The following is a 20,907-nucleotide window of genomic DNA, read 5'->3' as shown; positions in this document are numbered from 1 at the left end:
CTACGCTTACCTGAAGACGGATGGCCACAACTGCATCCAGGAACTTCTAATACACTACCAGAAACTAAATCTGTTAAAGTGCTAAACACGCAACCGGCTGATGTGTCCATTCTCGAAAGGTATTCGGATCTTGATAAGGTGCTTGTTATAACGGCCTGGTGTCAGCGTTTCATTGCTATTACTCTTGGGTGGCCACACTCCACAACACCATACTGCCTATGGACTGAACGCTATGCCGCGCTGAAGTCATGGATCAAACGAGTACAGCAAGAAGAGTATACCATTGAAGTGCGACAGCTACGTGCAAGCAAGAGCATAGAGAAAAAGAGCAAACTGGTTAGCCTAGATCCCTTTCTGGACTCAGAAGGTATATTACGTGTTGGTGGGCGGCTCAAAAACGCTGATTTATCATTAAACGAGCGACACCCAATGATATTACCAAAAAACAGCAGCTTAACTGTTTTACTCATTAAACATGCACACAAACAATTACTCCACGCTGGAACGCAAGCGACACTGAGTCACATCAGACGACGATTCTGGGTGATAAACGGGAGCGATGCAGTCAAAGGTATAATCAGGAATTGCCTGCCTTGTTTCCGACAGTCCTGTAAACCACAGACGCAGCTGATGGGCCAATTACCCGCTCCTAGATGCAATATTTCCGTACCATTTAGGCACACCGGTGTGGATTACGCAGGTCCATTTCATATCCGTACTGCCAAGGGGAGAGGGCATCGCGCATACAAAGGATATGTAGTCGTACTGGTCTGTCTAGCAACAAAGGCCTGCCATCTAGAGCTTGTCAGCGACATGACAACCGAAGCATTTATCGCTGCGCTGAACCGATTCATTGCTACGAGGGGACTCTGAACCGACATGTACAGCGATAATGGTACCACCTTCATAGGCGCAAACACCCTTTTGGTCAGCGAATGAAAGGCTCTGCAAGCACAATTTAGAGCAGCTGCATCATACACATCGCGTCGCGAAATTAACTGGCACTTTATACCACCTGCTGCTCCAAACTTTGGGGGGCTTTGGGAGGCGGCGGTGAAAAGCATGAAGGTGCATCTGAAGCGAGTAGTTGGGACCACTACATTGACATTTGAGGAGTTTTACACAGTCTTAAAACAAATCGAGGCCTGTTTGAATTCGCGGCCATTAACTGCCATAACCGACGATCCCAACGATCTCACGGCGTTGACTCCGGGCCACTTTTTAATCGGCAGAGCCTTAACCAGCAACCCAGAGGCGTGTTCGCTCAACGCCAAGATGACTCACGTAAGCAGGTGGAAACAACACAAATGTACCACGATTTCTGGGCACGGTGGTCGAGCGAATATTTACAAGGGCTTCAAGCGAGAAACAAATGGCAGCACCAACAAAGGGAAATAGCCATCGGACAACTCGTGTTGATACGAGATGAACGGTTGCCACCTACGCAATGGCCGTTGGGTAGAATAGTGGATATCCATCCGGGGTCAGACGGCATCGCTCGAGTCGCTACTGTCAAAACAAAATCAACCACCCTTAAACGACCAATCACCAAACTCTCGATCTTACCTATTGCAAATAGTATAGCAGACGGTGGGCGGTCTGTGTTAACATGATTTTGTCCCAGTTTCGGACGAGGTGGGCGGAATGTTAACTATTTGAAGTCTCACGGCAACCCTATCAGCCCTTGGCATTCTTGCTTGTTTTCCTTTGTGCTACTATTTGCTACTTCTCAAACTGCACTTATGTACTTTTTATAAAACAATAACCTTAGATGTATCCTATATGAACCTATGTATATACGCACATACATATATATATATATGTGGACAACTATGTACTGGAGATTTTGCAAATAAAATTATTATACGGAGAGGCGTGAATCAGAGAAGACGTTCGTTTTTCTTTACTAGTTAACATGATATGTTATGTTTCTCTAATGATAAGTATTTTGTAAATACATCGGCAGCATTTTTAGCAGAAAAACATATTTAATAATAATTTGATTTTTCTTATAAAGCTCTCTAATATAATGGTATGTTATATCTATATGTTTACTACGCTTTGTGGTTACATGGTTCTTAACAGCAAATTGTGCGCTTTGGTTGTCGCAAAATAAAGGAGTTGCATTTCCCACACAATCATTGAAATTCATTTCGCATAATAGGCTACGATGGAATGAAACTTCTTTTCTGCCTGGCACATTGCTATATATTCAGATTCCATGGTAGTTAGGGACACTATTGGCTGTTTTTTAGACTCCGATTCGATTAATCCATCACCAAGAAATAATGCGTAGCCACTGTGAGATTACCTATCTGTCGAATCTGCAGCCCAGTCAGCATCCGTAAAACAAGCGAGATTTTCTGCATCTGATTTATAAGTTGGTTTGGCCCTCAGGTATCTAAGCACACGCTTTGCAGCTTGATAATGTTCACTGTGTGAGTGACTATGAAACGGTGCTAACATAGACACACTATAAGCAATGTCGGGTCTCGATATAGTTGCCAAATAAGTTAACGCGCCAACCAAAGATTTATATTGACTCGCATTTTGCTAAAACTATTCCACTACAATACGGAGTTGATGCTCCTTTACAATCGCTCATATTCCAACGCTTTAACAATTCGCCTACTTATCGGTTTTAATGAATACGAATATCACCGGTAAGACCTGAACGCTCAACTTCGATACCAAGGTAATATTTAATTGGTCCCCGGTCTACCGCTTGTACCTGTTAATTAAGCTTCAATATAATATTACGCATCGTTGTTTGTGTATATACCATACATACCACCATATACCACCATATATATACTATATATACCACCGATCCCTATGATTTTTTCAGACAACAATATATGCTATATTATTATTATTATTATTATTACTATTATTAAAGTCTTTTAACGTGCCACATTTCATTTGATACAATACTTTCTTAAGATTAAGGATTAGGGATAAATGACTTAAATATACAAGTTATTTGAACTTTACTATAAATTTCAAGATACATAGATCAATAGGCCAATAAACATAAAAGGAATAAAGGAAAACATAGAGAAAGAAGGAAAGAAAGAAAGAAAGGGTGTATTCAATATTTTTAGGTATACATGCAGAACTTCAGTGATATCATATTTAGAGTTTTGAATAATAATGGTATAAAAGTAGCATTCGATAGTATCTGATAATCACAATTGTGAAACACCCTGTTAAATTTAATATTGGGATTGAATAGCCAGTTTGAATTGCCGTGGATTTGCTACCATTTTTAATTTGTTAGGCAGTGAGTTCCACAACTGAATGGCTCTAACGAAAAACTTTCTTGAGGTAGCCGAATATTTAAAGTGTGGTGCTACAAGATTGCATGTTCTAGTTGAGTGTGCAAAAGTTAATTTTGAGAAGAGATAACTCGGATAATGGGTATGGATTAGCTTATGTATAAATAACAATAAACGGCGTTCAAAAAATTTTGATAAACTGCAATCAAGAATTTGTACGGATAGTTCGGATATATGGTCATATTTTCTTTTTAGGTGTACATATCTAGCTGCATTGTTTATTAGTAATTGTAATTTATTCATGGAACCCTTATCAAGGCACCCATATACTAGTTCTTGATATGAGATTATGGGCACAAATAGAGTCTTATCAAGTTTTAGCTTAATATCCAGAGGGATATAAGCTGCGGTTCTCCAAAGCTGTCTTAATACAGAATACGACTTAGAAATTGTTGCATTTATATTATCAACACATGAGAGGGAGGTATTCAACCTAAAGCCTAGGGTTTTAACAGAATTCTCATATTTGATAGTTGTGCCGTTCAGTCTAAGAGGAGAAACATCATCCATGCTATATGAACAATGAGATAGGGCAATAGCTTGTGTCTTGGACGCATGAAGGTTCGACCATAAATAAATTGATTCCAGATCTTCGTTTATTCTGAACACCAAATCCTCTCTAAGCCCCAGCGGTGCGGATAGATATATTTGTGCATCATCAGCGTAAAGATGAATAGAAACATTTTTACAGCACTTAACAATGTCGTTTATGTATAGACTAAATAAAATGGAACCAATAATAGATCCTTGGGGTACCCCAGCTGTAATTGGCACCAAATCAGAGCAGCTATTTTTTAGTACAACCTTTTGCCATCTGTTCGTAAGATAGCTTGCAATCAATCCAACTACATCGTGGTTAAATCCAAAGTACGCGTAAAGTTTTTGCAAAAGAATCTTATGACAAATAGTATTAAAAGCCTTAGAAAAGTCTAATAATGTAAGAATAGTAAGATCTCCTTGGTCAAAGAATGGTCTAATATCTTCCATCACCTTCAACACGGCTGTTGAACAGCTATGTCCCTTTCGATAAGCGGACTGATACACAGATAGGAGTCCGCTCTCTGATACATACCCTCTCATTTGATTTAAAATTAATCTTTCAAAAACCTTTGATAATGCCGGTAAAATGCTGATTGGTCGAAAATCACACGGTTGAGTTGCATTATATTTTTTAGCAACAGGTGTTATATTAGCTACTTTCCAAATGTCAGGGAACCTTGAAGTTGTCAATGAAAAATTTTATATGTGAGTAAATGGGCCAATAATATAGGGCATAATTAACTTTATAAACTTTAAACTGATACTGTCCTCACCTACCGCATTTGATTTAACTGAAAGTATACACGGTATAACTTCAGATTCACTAAAATTTTTAAAACTAAATTTAATATCGCTATGAAAAACAAGTTCACAATTCTGTTCAAATCGAGCGCTATCAACAGGCATCTTTATTGAAAAATATTCGTTCATATCGTCAGGATCGACCATACACTCTGACTTCATTTCCGATTTTACCCCGAGACTTCTTAGATTGTTCCACAGCAGTTTTGAAGGAAGCTTGACGTAAGCATTCGTAGAAATTTGAAGCCTCTATATCTTAAAATAGGGCAGTAATTACGAAAAGTTTCTTATCTGAACAATCGGTTGTGGGGGATATATACTATATATACGACCGATCTCATTAGTTTTTTCAGATAACAATACGTGCAAAATACGAAAGTATATGGTGAAGTTTGAAGCTTCAATCTGATAAATTGAGGAAGATATGACAAAAATCCTCTTTTTCTGAAAAATCTGTTGTATGGAGGATATATGCTATAGTGGTACGATCCGGCCGGTTCCGACATATGTGTAATCGGACACAAGTTAGACCAGTTTGCTATATTTCCAACACTTGATGCATAGATGGAGTTGAAAAAAATACACGTTGGTCGAATTTCGACCACAGGCGATATTAGTAAATATTATTTTGTTACAGTAATTTCGCTTGTTACTTTACTTTTCTACTTTTCTAGCATTGTCCAGTCACGGTTGCACATATTCATGCACATTGAGTCTTTCATTTTGCCTTTTCCTTCTGATTAATGTAATTGTTGTTAAATCAAACGAACAAACGCTTGAATTGATTAAATTGGGGGGAAAATGAATAAATTCGCACACGCATGAAGCGGCAAGTCATTTGTTTGATTTCAAATCAATGGCGAGTATTTTAATTTGAACAAGTTGTATCGTTGAACTTGATCATGTTACAGAATGAGAGCGAACTATGTTGTGTTCGAATTTATCCGTTCTCTAATTGATATGTAGAATATTTCAAAATTTAATCACCTAAACGCTGTGTGGGTACATATTAATTGCCTATTATTTTCGTATGCAGTCATTTTAAATATCTTTTATATAAACGTGGACGTTGTCGTCATCCGACTTCGTCCATACTTAGCAGAAATATTTGTGGTTATATAAAATGTATAACTATTTTGGCCAAGATACTTTTATTATTCATCAATTTATGGCTCTCTTTAGAAAATGTTTGCCAAAAAAGGGCTATACCACGCCCACTTCCAAAATTTCGCTTTCATTTTTATAAGTTTTTTGTCAAAGATACACTTTAGAAGTAAAATAACATTGAAATAACGTGTTTTTCGCAAGCATATTGCTTTTTATAGTTATTCCCCCATGCTCCCTTTAAAAATCTCTCATATGAAAGTAGGCGTGGTCCTTAGCCGGTTGCTTCTATATTTCCCAGGCTGAATACTTTTTTGAAGTGTACAATTGGGCCAAATTTATTTTTAATTTTTCTGTTGCATAGAGAGCTGCGGCCGTTTTTTGGTAATGAAACAAAAATGTATTGTTTCTTCATACCTACGCGTTTCGACGCAACAGCGCCATCCTCAAGGTATTCTCTTTTTATTAAAAATAAACATGACAAATAGCAATTAGCTATAAACACTCCCAATTACAATATAATTTTCTCTCAATATAATATTTTTTCATTGCATGTTGACTCAGCATGTAATGGTATTTACAAAAATATATATCTAAATCCTTAAGTTTCACCTTACTTTGTACATGAATTTCTTACATCACACAAACATTAATACGTATAACACTTTTTAACACCAGTACATTTAACATTAAGTTATTTAAAAATATATGGCAGTCTCCCCCCCCTTTTAATTGTTAAGTTTATTAATTTGTATCATTTTATCACAGCTGTATATGCACTATTTGTGTTGTTGATATATTCTTGGAAGTTTATGACGTTTCTCAGCTGTTGTTGTATACGTAAAGTTTCCAGTGTTAGTCGTCGTTTTTCTTTTCTCTCTATGTCCAATATTCTAGCGTTGGTGAAATCACCTGTGTGATTGTTGCTTTTCAGATGTTTTGCCAGTGCTGTTGTATGCTTTTTGTTTCTGTCGACCATTTCATGTTCATGTAGTCTTATGTTGTACCAATGTGGCCCTTATCTATCTTTAGTTTGGTAAATATTTTATTTAGCGTGATATGTGGTTTGTGAGCATAACTTAGGTTTTCTTTTTCTACAATTCTTTTTTGTGTTTGATTGTTTGTCAACCCTGGTACGTATGTAACGCCAGTATTTTTTTTTAATTCCCTTGCTGTGTATTTTTGGTTGTTATTCGAACTTTTTCCATAAGCCGTTTTACGAGTGCAGCCGTTTTACGAGTATCTATTTTTGAAAATAATATTTCATATTTTTTCATTGTTTTCTGCTGTAAATTCATTGTCGCTTAGAATCTTAATTTTTCGAATTAGGCCAAACGCAGTATTTATATTTTGTTTCCATGGATGGTTTGAGTGATAGTTTATTATTCTACCCGATGCAGTAGCATACCAATTTAGTGTAATCTTTCTATTTCTCCGATGTATCTCCATGTTTAGGAAGGCTATCTTGCTATTGTTCTCTTCTTCTTTCGTAAACTGTAGTTTGGTATGCTGCGCGTTTAAAGTATTCAGTATGTCTTCCACGTCCTTTATCTTTACTATTGCAATTATGTCGTGTACATATTTTTGTATGTATTTGAAATGTATGTTTTTGCCTTTCAATTCAGCTAAGCTGTCGTCCAAAATTTTGTCAAGTGCGATATGAGCTATCGTTGGGGATAATGGGTTACCCAAAGGCATGCCATAAATTTGAGTATAAAGTATTATTGTATGTGAAATAGTTGTTGTCCTGAAGACAAATTTCAAGAATTTTCTGGAATTGCTTTCTTTCAATATTTGTATGTTCTTCTAATTTATTCCATTTTTGTATGATAGTGCGTATATCTAGGTGTATTGGAATGTTAGTGAATAAGGATATGACGTCAAAAGAGATTAGCATTTCGTCGCCTAGAATTACAATTATCTCTATTTCATTTCTAAGTTGGAACGAGTTTCTTAGGTTGTAATCTTCCGACACTATATTTTTTAAAATATTTCCAATATACTTAAGATTTTTAAGAATTAATGAGCTTAACACCGGTAAATAATAATTGCTTTTCAATTATTATTTTGGTTTTATTTGGAAAAACTGAAAGGAAGGAAACATTTACTGGCATATTGCGATGGTACCATTTCGAAAACCGCCACGTCATTATCGTCAGGCAATTTCGTAATGTTTTTATTTATTTCAACAGGTTTCACCGGGGATCGTACCGCGGTCAAACTGCATCACAATCATCTAACTATTGGGCTATTGTGTTGTATTTGCTTTCTTGGCTAAATTCAATTTATCCCATTTCCGAAATTTTAATAAATTATAGTTTTTCGGCGTGAGGTAAACCCATCCACAAAGTTTCATCACTTTATACGCCTTTGGTAATGAATTATCGAATTTTTCCCTTTTACGAAATTTTCGATATCGAAAAAGTGGGCATGGTTGTCATCCCATTTCGTTAACTTTAAATAGCGATCTGAGATAAGTGCCAAGGAATCCACATACCAAATTTCATTAAGATACCTCAAAATTTACTTAGTTATCGTGTTTACAGACAGACGGACTGACGGACATGGCTTAATGAATTTCTTTTTCACCCTGATAATTTTGATATATGGAAGTCTAAATTTATCTCGATTAGTTTATACCGTTACGGAATACCGTTATGCGAACAAAATTAATATACTCTGATAGCTCTGCTCATCTGAGTATAATTATAGCTGCGTTGGCTTCGTAGATGGTTTATAAGTAGTTTTTAATTCCATATCACATATGTTTGGGAAATATCGACCAATTGTAGACCAGGGGTGACATTTTTTGATACGATTTTCCTTCATCCTTTGTTAAATAAGGGAAAATCGCCATGTAGGAAAATTAACCTAGAGTAACCCTGGAATGTGTTTGTATGACATGGGTATCAAATAAAAGGGATTAAAAAGTATTTTAAAAGGGGGTGGGCCCTAGTTCTATAGATGGACGCTTTTTCAATATATCGCCATAAATTTGGGCCAGGGTGACTCTATAATATGTTTGTACGACATGGGTATCAAATTAAAGGTATTAATGATGGTTTTAAAAGGGAGTGGCCCGAGATATCGACCAAAATGTGGACCACGGTGACCCTGAACATCGTCTGTCGGGTACCGCTAATTTATTTATATATTTATATATGTATGCCCTGGGTTCTCCCGGGAGTGGTCCACATTTCGGTCGATATCTCGAAAACGCCTTCACATATAGCAACATCAAAATTTTAGAAATAAGGTTTTTCAATTAGAAGAAAATTTTTCTAAGCGGGGTCGCCCCTCGGCAGTGACTGGCAAGCGCTCCGAGTGTATTTCTGCCATGAAAAGCTCTCAGTGAAAACTCATCTGTCTTGCAGATGCCGTTCGGAGTCGTCATAAAACATGTAGGTCCCGTCCGACCAATTTGTAGGGAAAATCAAGAGGAGCACGACGCAAATTGGAAGAGAAGCTCGGCCTTGGATCTCTTCGGAGGTTATCGCGCCTCACATTTATTTTTTTTTATGTAATACCACGAACAGTATTCCTGCCGTGATTCCAAGGGCTTTCGATTTCGCCCTGCAGAACTTTTTCATTTCCTTCTACTTATTATGGTAGGTATCACACCCATTTTACAAAGTTTTTCTAAAGTTATATTTTCCGTCAAAACCCCAATCCAATCACCATGTTTCATCCCTCATTTCGTATTTGGTATAGAATTATGGCATTTTTTTCATTTTTCGAAATTTTCGATATCGAAAAAGCGTGCGTGGGCATAGTCGGATTTCGTCCATTTTTAATACCAAGATAAATTGAGTCATATAAGTACGTGAACTAAGTTTAGAAAAGATATATCGATTTTTGTTCAAGTTATCGTGTTAGCGGCCGAGCGGAAGGACAGACGGTCGACTGTGTATAAAAACTGGGCGTGGCTTCAACCGATTTCGGCCATTTGCACAAAAAACAATTATCGTCATAGAAGCTATACCTTTACCAAATTTCACAAGGATTGGTAAGTGTTTGTTCGATTTATGGCATTAAAAATATTCTAGACAAATTAAATGAAAAAGGGCGGAGCCACGCCCATTTTAAAATTTTCTTTTATTTTTGTATTTTGTTGCACCATATCATTACTGGAGTTGAATGTTGACATAATTTACTCATATACTGTAAAGATATTCCATTTTTTATTGAAATTTGACTTAAATTTGTTTTTTTTAAATGGGCGTGTTCGTCATCCGATTTCGCTAATTTTTATTAAGGACACATACAGTAATAGGAGTAACGTTCCTGCCAAATTTCATCCTGATATCTTCAACGATTGCCAAATTACAGCTTTCAAAACTTTTAAATTACCTTCTTTTAAGAGTGGGCGGTACCACGCCCATTGTCCAAAATTTTACTAATTTTCTATTTTGCGTCATAAGGTCAACCCACCTACCAAGTTTGATCAATTTATCCGTATTTGGTATTGAATTATCGCACTTTTTCTTAAAAATTGAAAATTTTGAAAAAGTGGGCGTGGTCCGATTTCGTTCATTTTAAATAGCGATCTGAGATGAGTGCCCAGGATACCTCAAAAGTTACTCAAGTTATCGTGTTTACGGACAGACGGACGGACATGGCTAAATGTATTTCTTTTTTCGCCCAGATCATTTTGTTATATGGAAGTCTAAATTTAGCTCGATTAGTATATGCCGCTATGGGGTACCGTTATCCGAACAAAATTAATATAGCCTGTGAGCTCTGCTCAGCTGAGTATAATAAGAAATATTCTTTTCAAAATAGCTACCCAACAGCCCAATTCTGTGCACTTGACAAATTCACCATCTTGCTTATTTGTCAAGTTTGACAATTTATCAAGTAATTGATATCCCAGTGGGAAAACTCGTCTTGCATTACTTTTTTCAAGCATGAATGCAATAATGAATTCCAATGCATACATACATACATTCCAATGTAAGCATAGGGGTAAGGTGTTCTCTTTTATTTTATGCTCTTGCCGCTCATTCTATTTATTTTCTTCGCTCTGCCTGTGAACTTATGATTTTGTTTCCCGTTATTATCTTTTTTATGAATTTTCTGATGCAGTCGATATGGATATTAAATATTTAGTAATTGTTTAGACGTGCGAAGTGAAGAAACAAAACGGTGATTATTTATATTTGGAAATATTTCTATAGTTCATTTATTATTAAAATTTAAACCAAATCTAAATTCAAAATGTATTCCAAACGCCATTGGCGCCGCTTAATAAAACAAGAAAAAGAAGGTAATTTCGATTTGCGCGTGGGTGAAGAAACAGTGACTGAAGAAATTCGTGGAAAAGTGGCTGAAGAAATAAGTACAGTTTTAGCTCCTGAGTTTTTGCAAGTAAAGGAAAATACCGAACATCATCTTAGATTGCCCCTGGAAGAAAAGCTTGCTTTATGGGCTGGAAAACATTCGGTAACAAGGATGTGTTTTGACGATATTTTAGAGATATTCCGATCAGAAGGCTTTTCTTTACCAACATCTTCTAAAACATTAATGAGAATCGAGAAAGCCCCATTACGCACAGTTACGCCGGGGTTTTATATACACATTGGTATTCAAAACCAGTTGATGAAGATGTTCGAACTGTTTATAAATCGAAATAGTTCAAGTTACTTGCTCCTCGATATAAATATTGACGGTGCTCCTCTATTTAAAAGCAGCAACGCATCATTGTGTCACCCATAGCGACACAAATGAAAACGTATTTACAATTGGAGTTTTTCTGGGCAAAAAAAAGCCTTTTAATGTTTCATGTTATCTTCATGACTTTATATCGGAAGTTCAAGCCTTGAAGGATGTGGGATTTTTCAATCGGTGGTAAACAGTTTTTTGTTTCAATCAGATGTTTTATTTGTGATGCGCCGGCCAGGGCTTATGTTTGAGGTACGGTTGGTTTTAATGCAAGGAATGGTTGCAGCAAGTGTATACAAACTGGGACGAGAGTTAACAATACCACCATTTTCAATACTGCTGTAGCACAACCTAGGTCTGATGAAGATTTTAAACTTCGTAGATATGGAAACTACCACAAGCCAATGCCTGACAGTTGCTTATATCTCATGGCTCAGTTTTTCGCGAGCAGAATCCTTCTTAAAGTTGACCAGAATTTTTTGAAGGGTCGTAAGTCGATTTGCTTTTAGCTTGATTAATGCTACATCCCCCATATTATATTGTTTATAAGTAAATGGCTATGCAAAATAAATAAGATTACTGTGAAGAGAATCGAATGCAATGTTGAGCGTTGAATAAATGTATGTATGTTAGATGTTTGGAGAGGATAACGTTAGCGATCCGATGCAAAGAAAAAATCTGCGCTTATACCAACTGTTGACTGCAGAGTGCCGAAATTTAAATATGTATGATATGATGAATAAGCCGGATATTATTTTTATGCAGCAGCGATGTTAGCAGACATATAACTGTTGTCTAGTTGTATAATTTCACGGTAGAAATGGTTGAAAAGGATTCTCCTCATGGGCCACCAAAAAATTTGTAGTATTGAGTCCCTTTTTGTGTGAATAACTCACCCGAACAAATGTGTCGTGATACAGCTCGCCAACTCCGGAACCTTTCCTCGAAATTGAAATAAGAGACCGTTACGTATCTTTAAATGTATATTTATTGAAATATAATTGTATGTAGGTTATTGTACACATTAAGGTATAAGTTTTAAGAGTTCGAAAAATATATATATTCCGCCAGTGAAAATTATGCTGATGTGTGAAGTGAGCTGCAGAGCTCGCATTTTATTTTACAAACTATGCCGCGTCCCACTGAGTTGGAACTTTATTGTACAAACTATGCCGCGTCCCAATGGGTTCGAACTTTATTGTACAAACTATGCCGCGTCCCCGTGAATTGGAACTTTACCCATCAGATCAACTACAAATTGGGAATCTTGATTGGTGATGGGTAGTCAATTGTAATGAAAAGGTTAATATTGTTCATTGCGTATTATACAGGAGTAATTACGGATAGTTTCTTATCTGAACAATCGGTTGTGGGGGATATATATCTCATCAATTTTCTCAGACAACAATATGTGCATAATACGAAAGTATATGATGAAGTTTGAAGCTTCAATCTGATAAATTGAGGAAGATATGAATAAAATCCTATTTTTCTGAAAAATCGGTTGTATGGAGAATATATACTATAGTGTTCCGATCCGGCCGGTTCCGACATAGACATATCGGACACCTAAATACACCCGCTCACCAAATTTTATCAATATATCTCAAAAATTGAGGGACTAGTTTGCATACAAACAGACAGACGGACAGACGGACATATGGACAGTCGGACATTGCTAAATAAACTCAGCTTTTCATCCTGACTATTTCGGTATACTTTAAGGTGGTTCTATCTATTTTCCTTTAGGGACTTACAATTTTGAAATTCGTATAAAAGTTAATATACCATTTCATTTTCATGAAAGGTATACAAATTGTTAGGTACTTTGTGTGAGGATGCAAAGTTTCACGTTTTTTGTGGTCTGCATGTAAAAATTATGACTACGAATCACGTATTTCAACAATATATGACGTAAACGTAAGTATTTGATGAAATTTGAAGCTTCTAGCCGTAAAAAAGGGGCAAAAATTACAATTTATAAGGGTGTATAATATATATACCACCGATCTCTATGATTTTTTCAGACAACAATATATGCTATACATGTAAGCATTTGGTGAAATTTGATGCCTCTAGCTGTTAAAATGGGGCTGAAATTGCAAAAAAAAATATATATATACTACATATATATACTATCTATACCACCATATATATACTATATATACCACCGATCTCTATGAAATTTTCACACAATAATATATGCTATATACGTTAAAATGGGGAAGAAATTGCGAAAACTCTATGATTTTATCAAACAACAATATATGCTATATACGTAAGCATTTGATGAAATTTGAAGCTTCTAGCAGTTAAAATTGGGCTGAAATTTCGAAAATATATATATATACTATATATACCACCATATATATATTATATATACCACCGGTCTCTATGATTTTATCAGACAACAATATATGCTATATACGTAAGCATTCGTTGAAATTTGAAGCCTCTTTCTCTTAAAATAGGGTAGCAATTACGAAAAGTTTCTTATCTGTGAGACTTACGCGCAGTTCCGTGTAAAGAAAAGATGACCGTACAATTCAAGTGAGAATAAAGAAAATGATTACAAGGTATAATGTCATGCACATCTTTGTATGTATGTAAAATAGTTACAAGAATTAGTACAAAAGGAATGTAGTAAGAGCATAAGGGTTGTATTTAAAAGTATTCTACAATATTCCGTCTCTACCCTAATGCTTTTACTCAAGATTGAGTTCTAAATTTAACAATTTACATGATATGTTATGTTTCTCTAATGATAAGTATTTTGTAAATACATCAGCAGCATTTTTAGCAGAAAAACATATTTAATAATAATTTGATTTTTCTTATATAGCTCTCTAATATATGTTATGTTATATCTATATGTTTGCTACGCTTTGTGGTTACATGGTTCTTAACAGCAAATTGTGCGCTTTGGTTGTCGCAAAATAAAGGAGTTGCATTTCCCACACAATCATTGAAATTCATTTCGCATAATAGGCTACGATGGAATGAAACTTCTTTTCTGCCTGGCACATTGCTATATATTCAGATTCCATGGTAGTTAGGGACACTATTGGCTGTTTTTTAGACTCCGATTCGATTAATCCATCACCAAGAAATAATGCGTAGCCACTGTGAGATTACCTATCTGTCGAATCTGCAGCCCAGTCAGCATCCGTAAAACAAGCGAGATTTTCTGCATCTGATTTATAAGTTGGTTTGGCCCTCAGGTATCTAAGCACACGCTTTGCAGCTTGATAATGTTCACTGTGTGAGTGACTATGAAACGGTGCTAACTTAGACACACTATAAGCAATGTCGGGTCTCGATATAGTTGCCAAATAAGTTAACGCGCCAACCAAAGATTTATATTGACTCGCATTTTGCTAAAACTATTCCACTACAATACGGAGTTGATGCTCCTTTACAATCGCTCATATTCCAACGCTTTAACAATTCGCCTACTTATCGGTTTTGATGAATACGAATATCACCGGTAAGACCTGAACGCTCAACTTCGTTACCAAGGTAATATTTAATTGGTCCCCGGTCTACCGCTTGTACCTGTTAATTAAGCTTCAATATAATATTACGCATCGTTGTTTGTGTATATACCATATATACCACCATATACCACCATATATATACTATATATACCACCGATCCCTATGATTTTTTCAGACAACAATATATGCTATATTATTATTATTATTATTACTATTATTAAGACACAAGTAAGACAGTCTTTTAACGTGCCACATTTCATTTGATACAATACTTTCTTAAGATTAAGGATTAGGGATAAATGACTTAAATATACAAGTTATTTGAACTTTACAATAAATTTCAAGATACATAGATCAATAGGCCAATAAACATAAAAGGAATAAAGGAAAAAATTGAGAAAGAAGGAAAGAAAGAAAGAAAGGGTGTATTCAATATTTTTAGGTATACATGCAGAACTTCAGTGATATCATATTTAGAGTTTTGAATAATAATGGTATAAAAGTAGCATTCGATAGTATCTGATAATCACAATTGTGAAACACCCTGTTAAATTTAAGATTGGGATTGAATAGCCAGTTTGAATTGCCGTGGATTTGCTACCCTTTTTAATTTGTTAGGCAGTGAGTTCCACAACTGAATGGCTCTAACGAAAAACTTTCTTGAGGTAGCCGAATATTTAAAGTGTGGTGCTATAAGATTGCATGTTCTAGTTGAGTTTGCAAAAGTTAATTTTGAGAAGAGATAACTCGGATAATGGGTATGGATTAGCTTATGTATAAATAACAATAAACGGCGTTCAAAAAATTTTGATAAACTGCAATCAAGAATTTGTACGGATAGTTCGGATATATGGTCATATTTTCTTTTTAGGTGTACATATCTAGCTGCATTGTTTATTAGTAATTGTAATTTATTCATGGAACCCTTATCAAGGCACCCATATACTAGTTCTTGATATGAGATTATGGGCACTAATAGAGTCTTATCAAGTTTTAGCTTAATATCCAGAGGGATATAAGCTGCGGTTCTCCAAAGTTGTCTTAATACAGAATACGACTTAGAAATTGTTGCATTTATATTATCAACACATGAGAGGGAGGTATTCAACCTAAAGCCTAGGGTTTTAACAGAATTCTCATATTTGATAGTTGTGCCGTTCAGTCTAAGAGGAGAAACATCATCCATGCTATATGAACAATGAGATAGGGCAATAGCTTGTGTCTTGGACGCATAAAGGTTAAGCCTATTATGCTTCGACCATAAATAAATTGATTCCAGATCTTCGTTTATTCTGAACACCAAATCCTCTCTAAGCCCCAGCGGTGCGGATAGATATATTTGTGCATCATCAGCGTAAAGATGAATAGAAACATTTTTACAGCACTTAACAATGTCGTTTATGTATAGACTAAATAAAATGGAACCAATAATAGATCCTTGGGGTACCCCAGCTGTAATTGGCACCAAATCAGAGCAGCTATTTTTTAGTACAACCTTTTGCCATCTGTTCGTAAGATAGCTTGCAATCAATCCAACTACATCGTGGTTAAATCCAAAGTACGCGTAAAGTTTTTGCAAAAGAATCTTATGACAAATAGTATTAAAAGCCTTAGAAAAGTCTAATAATGTAAGAATAGCAAGATCTCCTTGGTCAAAGAATGGTCTAATATCTTCCATCACCTTCAACACGGCTGTTGAACAGTTATGTCCCTTTCGATAAGCGGACTGATACACAGATAGGAGTCCGCTCTCTGATACATACCCTCTCATTTGATTTAAAATTAATCTTTCAAAAACCTTTGATAATGCCGGTAAAATGCTGATTGGTCGAAAATCACACGGTTGAGTTGCATTATATTTTTTAGCAACAGGTGTTATATTAGCTACTTTCCAAATGTCAGGGAACCTTGAAGTTGTCAATGAAAAATTTTATATGTGAGTAAATGGGCCAATAATATAGGGCATAATTAACTTTATAAACTTTAAACTGATACTGTCCTCACCTACCGCATTTGATTTAACTGAAAGTATACACGGTATAACTTCAGATTCACTAACATTTTTAAAACTAAATTTAATATCGCTATGAAAAACAAGTTCACAATTCTGTTCAAATCGAGCGCTATCAACAGGCATCTTTATTGAAAAATATTCGTTCATATCGTCAGGATCCACCATACACTCTGACTTCATTTCCGATTTTACCCCGAGACTTCTTAGATTGTTCCACAGCAGTTTTGAAGGAAGCTTGACGTAAGCATTCGTAGAAATTTGAAGCCCCTATATCTTAAAATAGGGCAGTAATTACGAAAACCGACCGATCTCATTAGTTTTTTCAGATAACAATACGTGCAAAATACGAAAGTATATGGTGAAGTTTGAAGCTTCAATCTGATAAATTGAGGAAGATATGACAAAAATCCCCTTTTTCTGAAAAATCGGTTGTATGGAGGATATATGCTATAGTGGTACGATCCGGCCGGTTCCGACATATGTGTAATCGGACACTTAAATACACCCGCTCACCAAATTTTATCAAGATATCTCGAAAATTGAGGGACTAGTTTGCATACAAACTAACAGACGGACACACGGACAGTCGGACAACTCAGCTCTTCATCCTGATTATTTCGGTATAATTAATGGTGGGTCTATCTATTTTGCTTTAGGGACTTACATTTTTGAGATTAGTGCAAAAGTTAATATACCATTTCATTTTCATGAAATGTATAAAAATAGCTGGGTACTTTGTGTGAGGATGCAAAGTCTGACGTTTTTTGTGGTCTGCATGTAAAAACTATGGCTACGAATCACGTATTTCAACAATATATAACGCAAACGTAAGTATTTGATGAAATTTGAAGCTTCTAGCCGCAAAAAAGGGGAAAAATTACAGTTTATATGTTTGTATAATATATATACCACCGATCTCTATGATTTTTTCAGACAACAATATATGCTATACACGTACGCATTTGGTGAAATTTGATGCTTCTAGCTGTTAAAATGGGGCTGAAATTACAAAAAAAATATATATATACTACATATATATACCATATATACCACCATATATATACTATATATACCACCGATCTCTATGATATTTTCACACAACAATATATACTATATACGTTAAAATGGGGTAGAAATTGAGAAAAGTTTCTTATCTGAATAATCGGTTGTATGAGATATATACTATGTATACCACCGATCTCTATGATTTTTTCAGACAACAATATATGCTATATACGTAAGCATTCGGTGAAATCTGAAGCTTCTAGCTGTTAAAATTGGGCTGAAATTTCGAAAATATATATATACTATATATACCACTATATGTATTCTATATATACTACCGATCTCTATGATTTTATCAGTCAACAATATATGCTATATACGTATGCATTCGTTGAAATTTGAAGCCTCTATCTCTTAAAATAGGGCAGTAATTACGAAAAGTTTCTTATCTGTGAGACTTACGAGCAGTTCCGTGTAAAGAAAAGATGACCGCACAATTCAATAGTGTTTAATGAAGTGAGAATAAAGAAAATGATTACAAAGTATAATGGCATGTACATTTATGTATGTATGTAAAATAGTTACATGAATTAGCACAAAAGGAATGTAGTAAGAGAATAAATATTGTATTTAAAAGTATTCTACAATATTCCGTCTCAACCCCAATGCTTTTACTCAAGATTGAGTTCTAAATTTAACAATTTACATGATATGTTATGTTTCTCTAATGATAAGTATTTTGTAAATACATCAGCTGCATTTTTAGCAGAAAAAACATATTTAATATTAACTTGAGTTTTCTCATGTAGCTCTCTAATATAATTGTATTTTATATCTATATGTTTGCTTCGCTTTGTGCCCAGCAGAATTTGTTCATGCGCTTCTCTAAACTTCATTTTTGATGCGCTACCTTTTCACTTCCAAAAACGCTGAAAGATAGGCATTTAGCAAAGTGCTCCGTATTCGCTACCTAACATGCAGAAAATCAGCAAGCTCTAATTTGCTTACATATATGTTTCTGCCATATTGTTTTATTTTCATTTCGAGTTCAGCAGTCGAAGATTGAGTTTTTTGCACGTGCGTGTTTGTCGCGATTTCATTTATTAATAAAAATAGATAAAAAACTAAATTGGAAATTTGCCAAAAACTTAAAAATCAGATTGGTATATATAAAAATATAGAAGTGGGAGCTTTCCAGAATAATACAAACTCTTGCTGGCTTGGTTTTCATCATATTTTTATCTTTTTGGAGGTGAGTAGAGTGAATTTCAGTTGAATCCGTTTTGCTATAGATCCAATTTGCATCTTAATTCTTGTATTGAATATTCATTTTGCAGAGCACACCTTGCATCAAAAACCACACATTGCGTCGTAGTTTGGCCTTTTCTAGGTGAGCAAAGTGCATTCTATAAGTGCCGCATGGAATAAATCTCATTGCACCACGTATAATGAAATTTTCATTTTGCAGAGAACTAGTTGTATCAGACAGGTAAAATAAGTTATGCGTTTTTGGGCTATAGCAAAAGGCATTTCAAGCGACTTGTAGCCAAAGAATTGAATAGTATCAAAACCGTAGATGAGGAAGCCTTAAAAGATTCAACAAATAGCCCTGAATTATGCACAGATAAAGAAAATTCCGACGCCAGTGAAATTATTGTTCCGGAAAATGCAGAATTTGAGATGCTTGTTATGGAACCGCCATTCAATATTGTCACGGGATTTAAGGAATGGATGGTAAACCATAAAATAAGACGAGTCGCTGCAGAAGATATGCTTCATTTGTTAAACAAATCTGGTCTTAATGTCCCTAATTCAACAATTGGTCTTTTTGTAAAACAATCTATTCAGACGCGTGTAGTAAAACCTGGGGAATATTTTCATTATGGGATAGAGGAGGGCATTAAAAAATGTTTGCAGTTGAAAGTCCCTCTAGATCAAAACAGTTTAGAGTTGGACATTGGTATCGATGGTCTTCCGCTATATAAAAGTTCCTCAAGTTCATTATGGCCAATTCTTGGATCAGTAGCAAACCATACCAATATGTCTCCATTTCTAATTGGATGCTACATGGGGCAAAAAAATTGATGAAGAGAGTCTTACCAAACACATCAAATTTAACAATTCTTCCGTTCAAAACGATTGAAGAGATTAAGTCTGCAGACAAAATTTTATCACAGTACTCACGAGATGAATTGGTATTACGCAACGTTAACCTCTTCATATCACAACTTTTAGCTAAATAGGTATTTAATATAATTTCAGGTCGCATACGTACGCACTACTGTGGGAGTTACTCCAATAAGAAAAATTGTTCCCTTCTTATTTGCTGAATCTACTCTGCCTTTTATTAATTGGGATGGTCGTCACCAAAAATAACCAATCAAATCGCTAAAGTTTTTCAATGAGATTGTTTTTCGTAAGCATAAATTTCCACAAATATGTATTTAACCTTAAAACTCTACTTCCATTTAACAGGTGCAGTTCATGGTCCCGATATGGATTTTTCAAAATTTTACAGTGAAATGCGAAAGGGGGTCCGATCCGCGAAAAACAAAATGTATAAAAGCAAATCCAACCAGTAATATTTTCTTTTGTAATACATACATATGTAAACTAAACTAAACCTAGAAGTATTTATTTGGCATCTGAAAGTCAACTTAATTCATATTTATTCCATTTTTAAGTTAAAAATAAATGTACATTAACATAAAGTAATTTAATACTTTACTTATGTAAAATGAAAAGACAAAACGGACAATTTGAAGCATAAACTTAATTATTTATATGTATTTATTTTCACCATTTCTTATACTTATAAATCTCAATAATCTATTTTTTTTTATTGGTTAAACAAACCCGTAAATTCTTCGGTAACCGTAAGAAATTAAAGGTTTATGTATTAAAAATGAATTTAAATATACACTAAACTTATGTTCATTTAAACAAT

General features: G+C 35.1%; 1 protein-coding gene across 1 annotated transcript in view; it reads right to left on the bottom strand.

Annotated features, from left to right (window-relative positions):
* The window catches only part of LOC137234831 (uncharacterized), a 708,540-nt gene that overhangs the window by 557,605 nt on the left and 130,028 nt on the right, over window positions 1–20,907 (bottom strand). The window lies entirely within an intron of this gene.

The sequence above is a fragment of the Eurosta solidaginis genome, chromosome X, assembly GCF_040869045.1.
Source record: "Eurosta solidaginis isolate ZX-2024a chromosome X, ASM4086904v1, whole genome shotgun sequence".
NCBI classification, from domain to species: Eukaryota; Metazoa; Arthropoda; class Insecta; order Diptera; family Tephritidae; genus Eurosta; species Eurosta solidaginis.
Note: the sequence above shows the minus strand (reverse complement) of the source record. Positions and strands in the feature narration are given on the sequence as shown.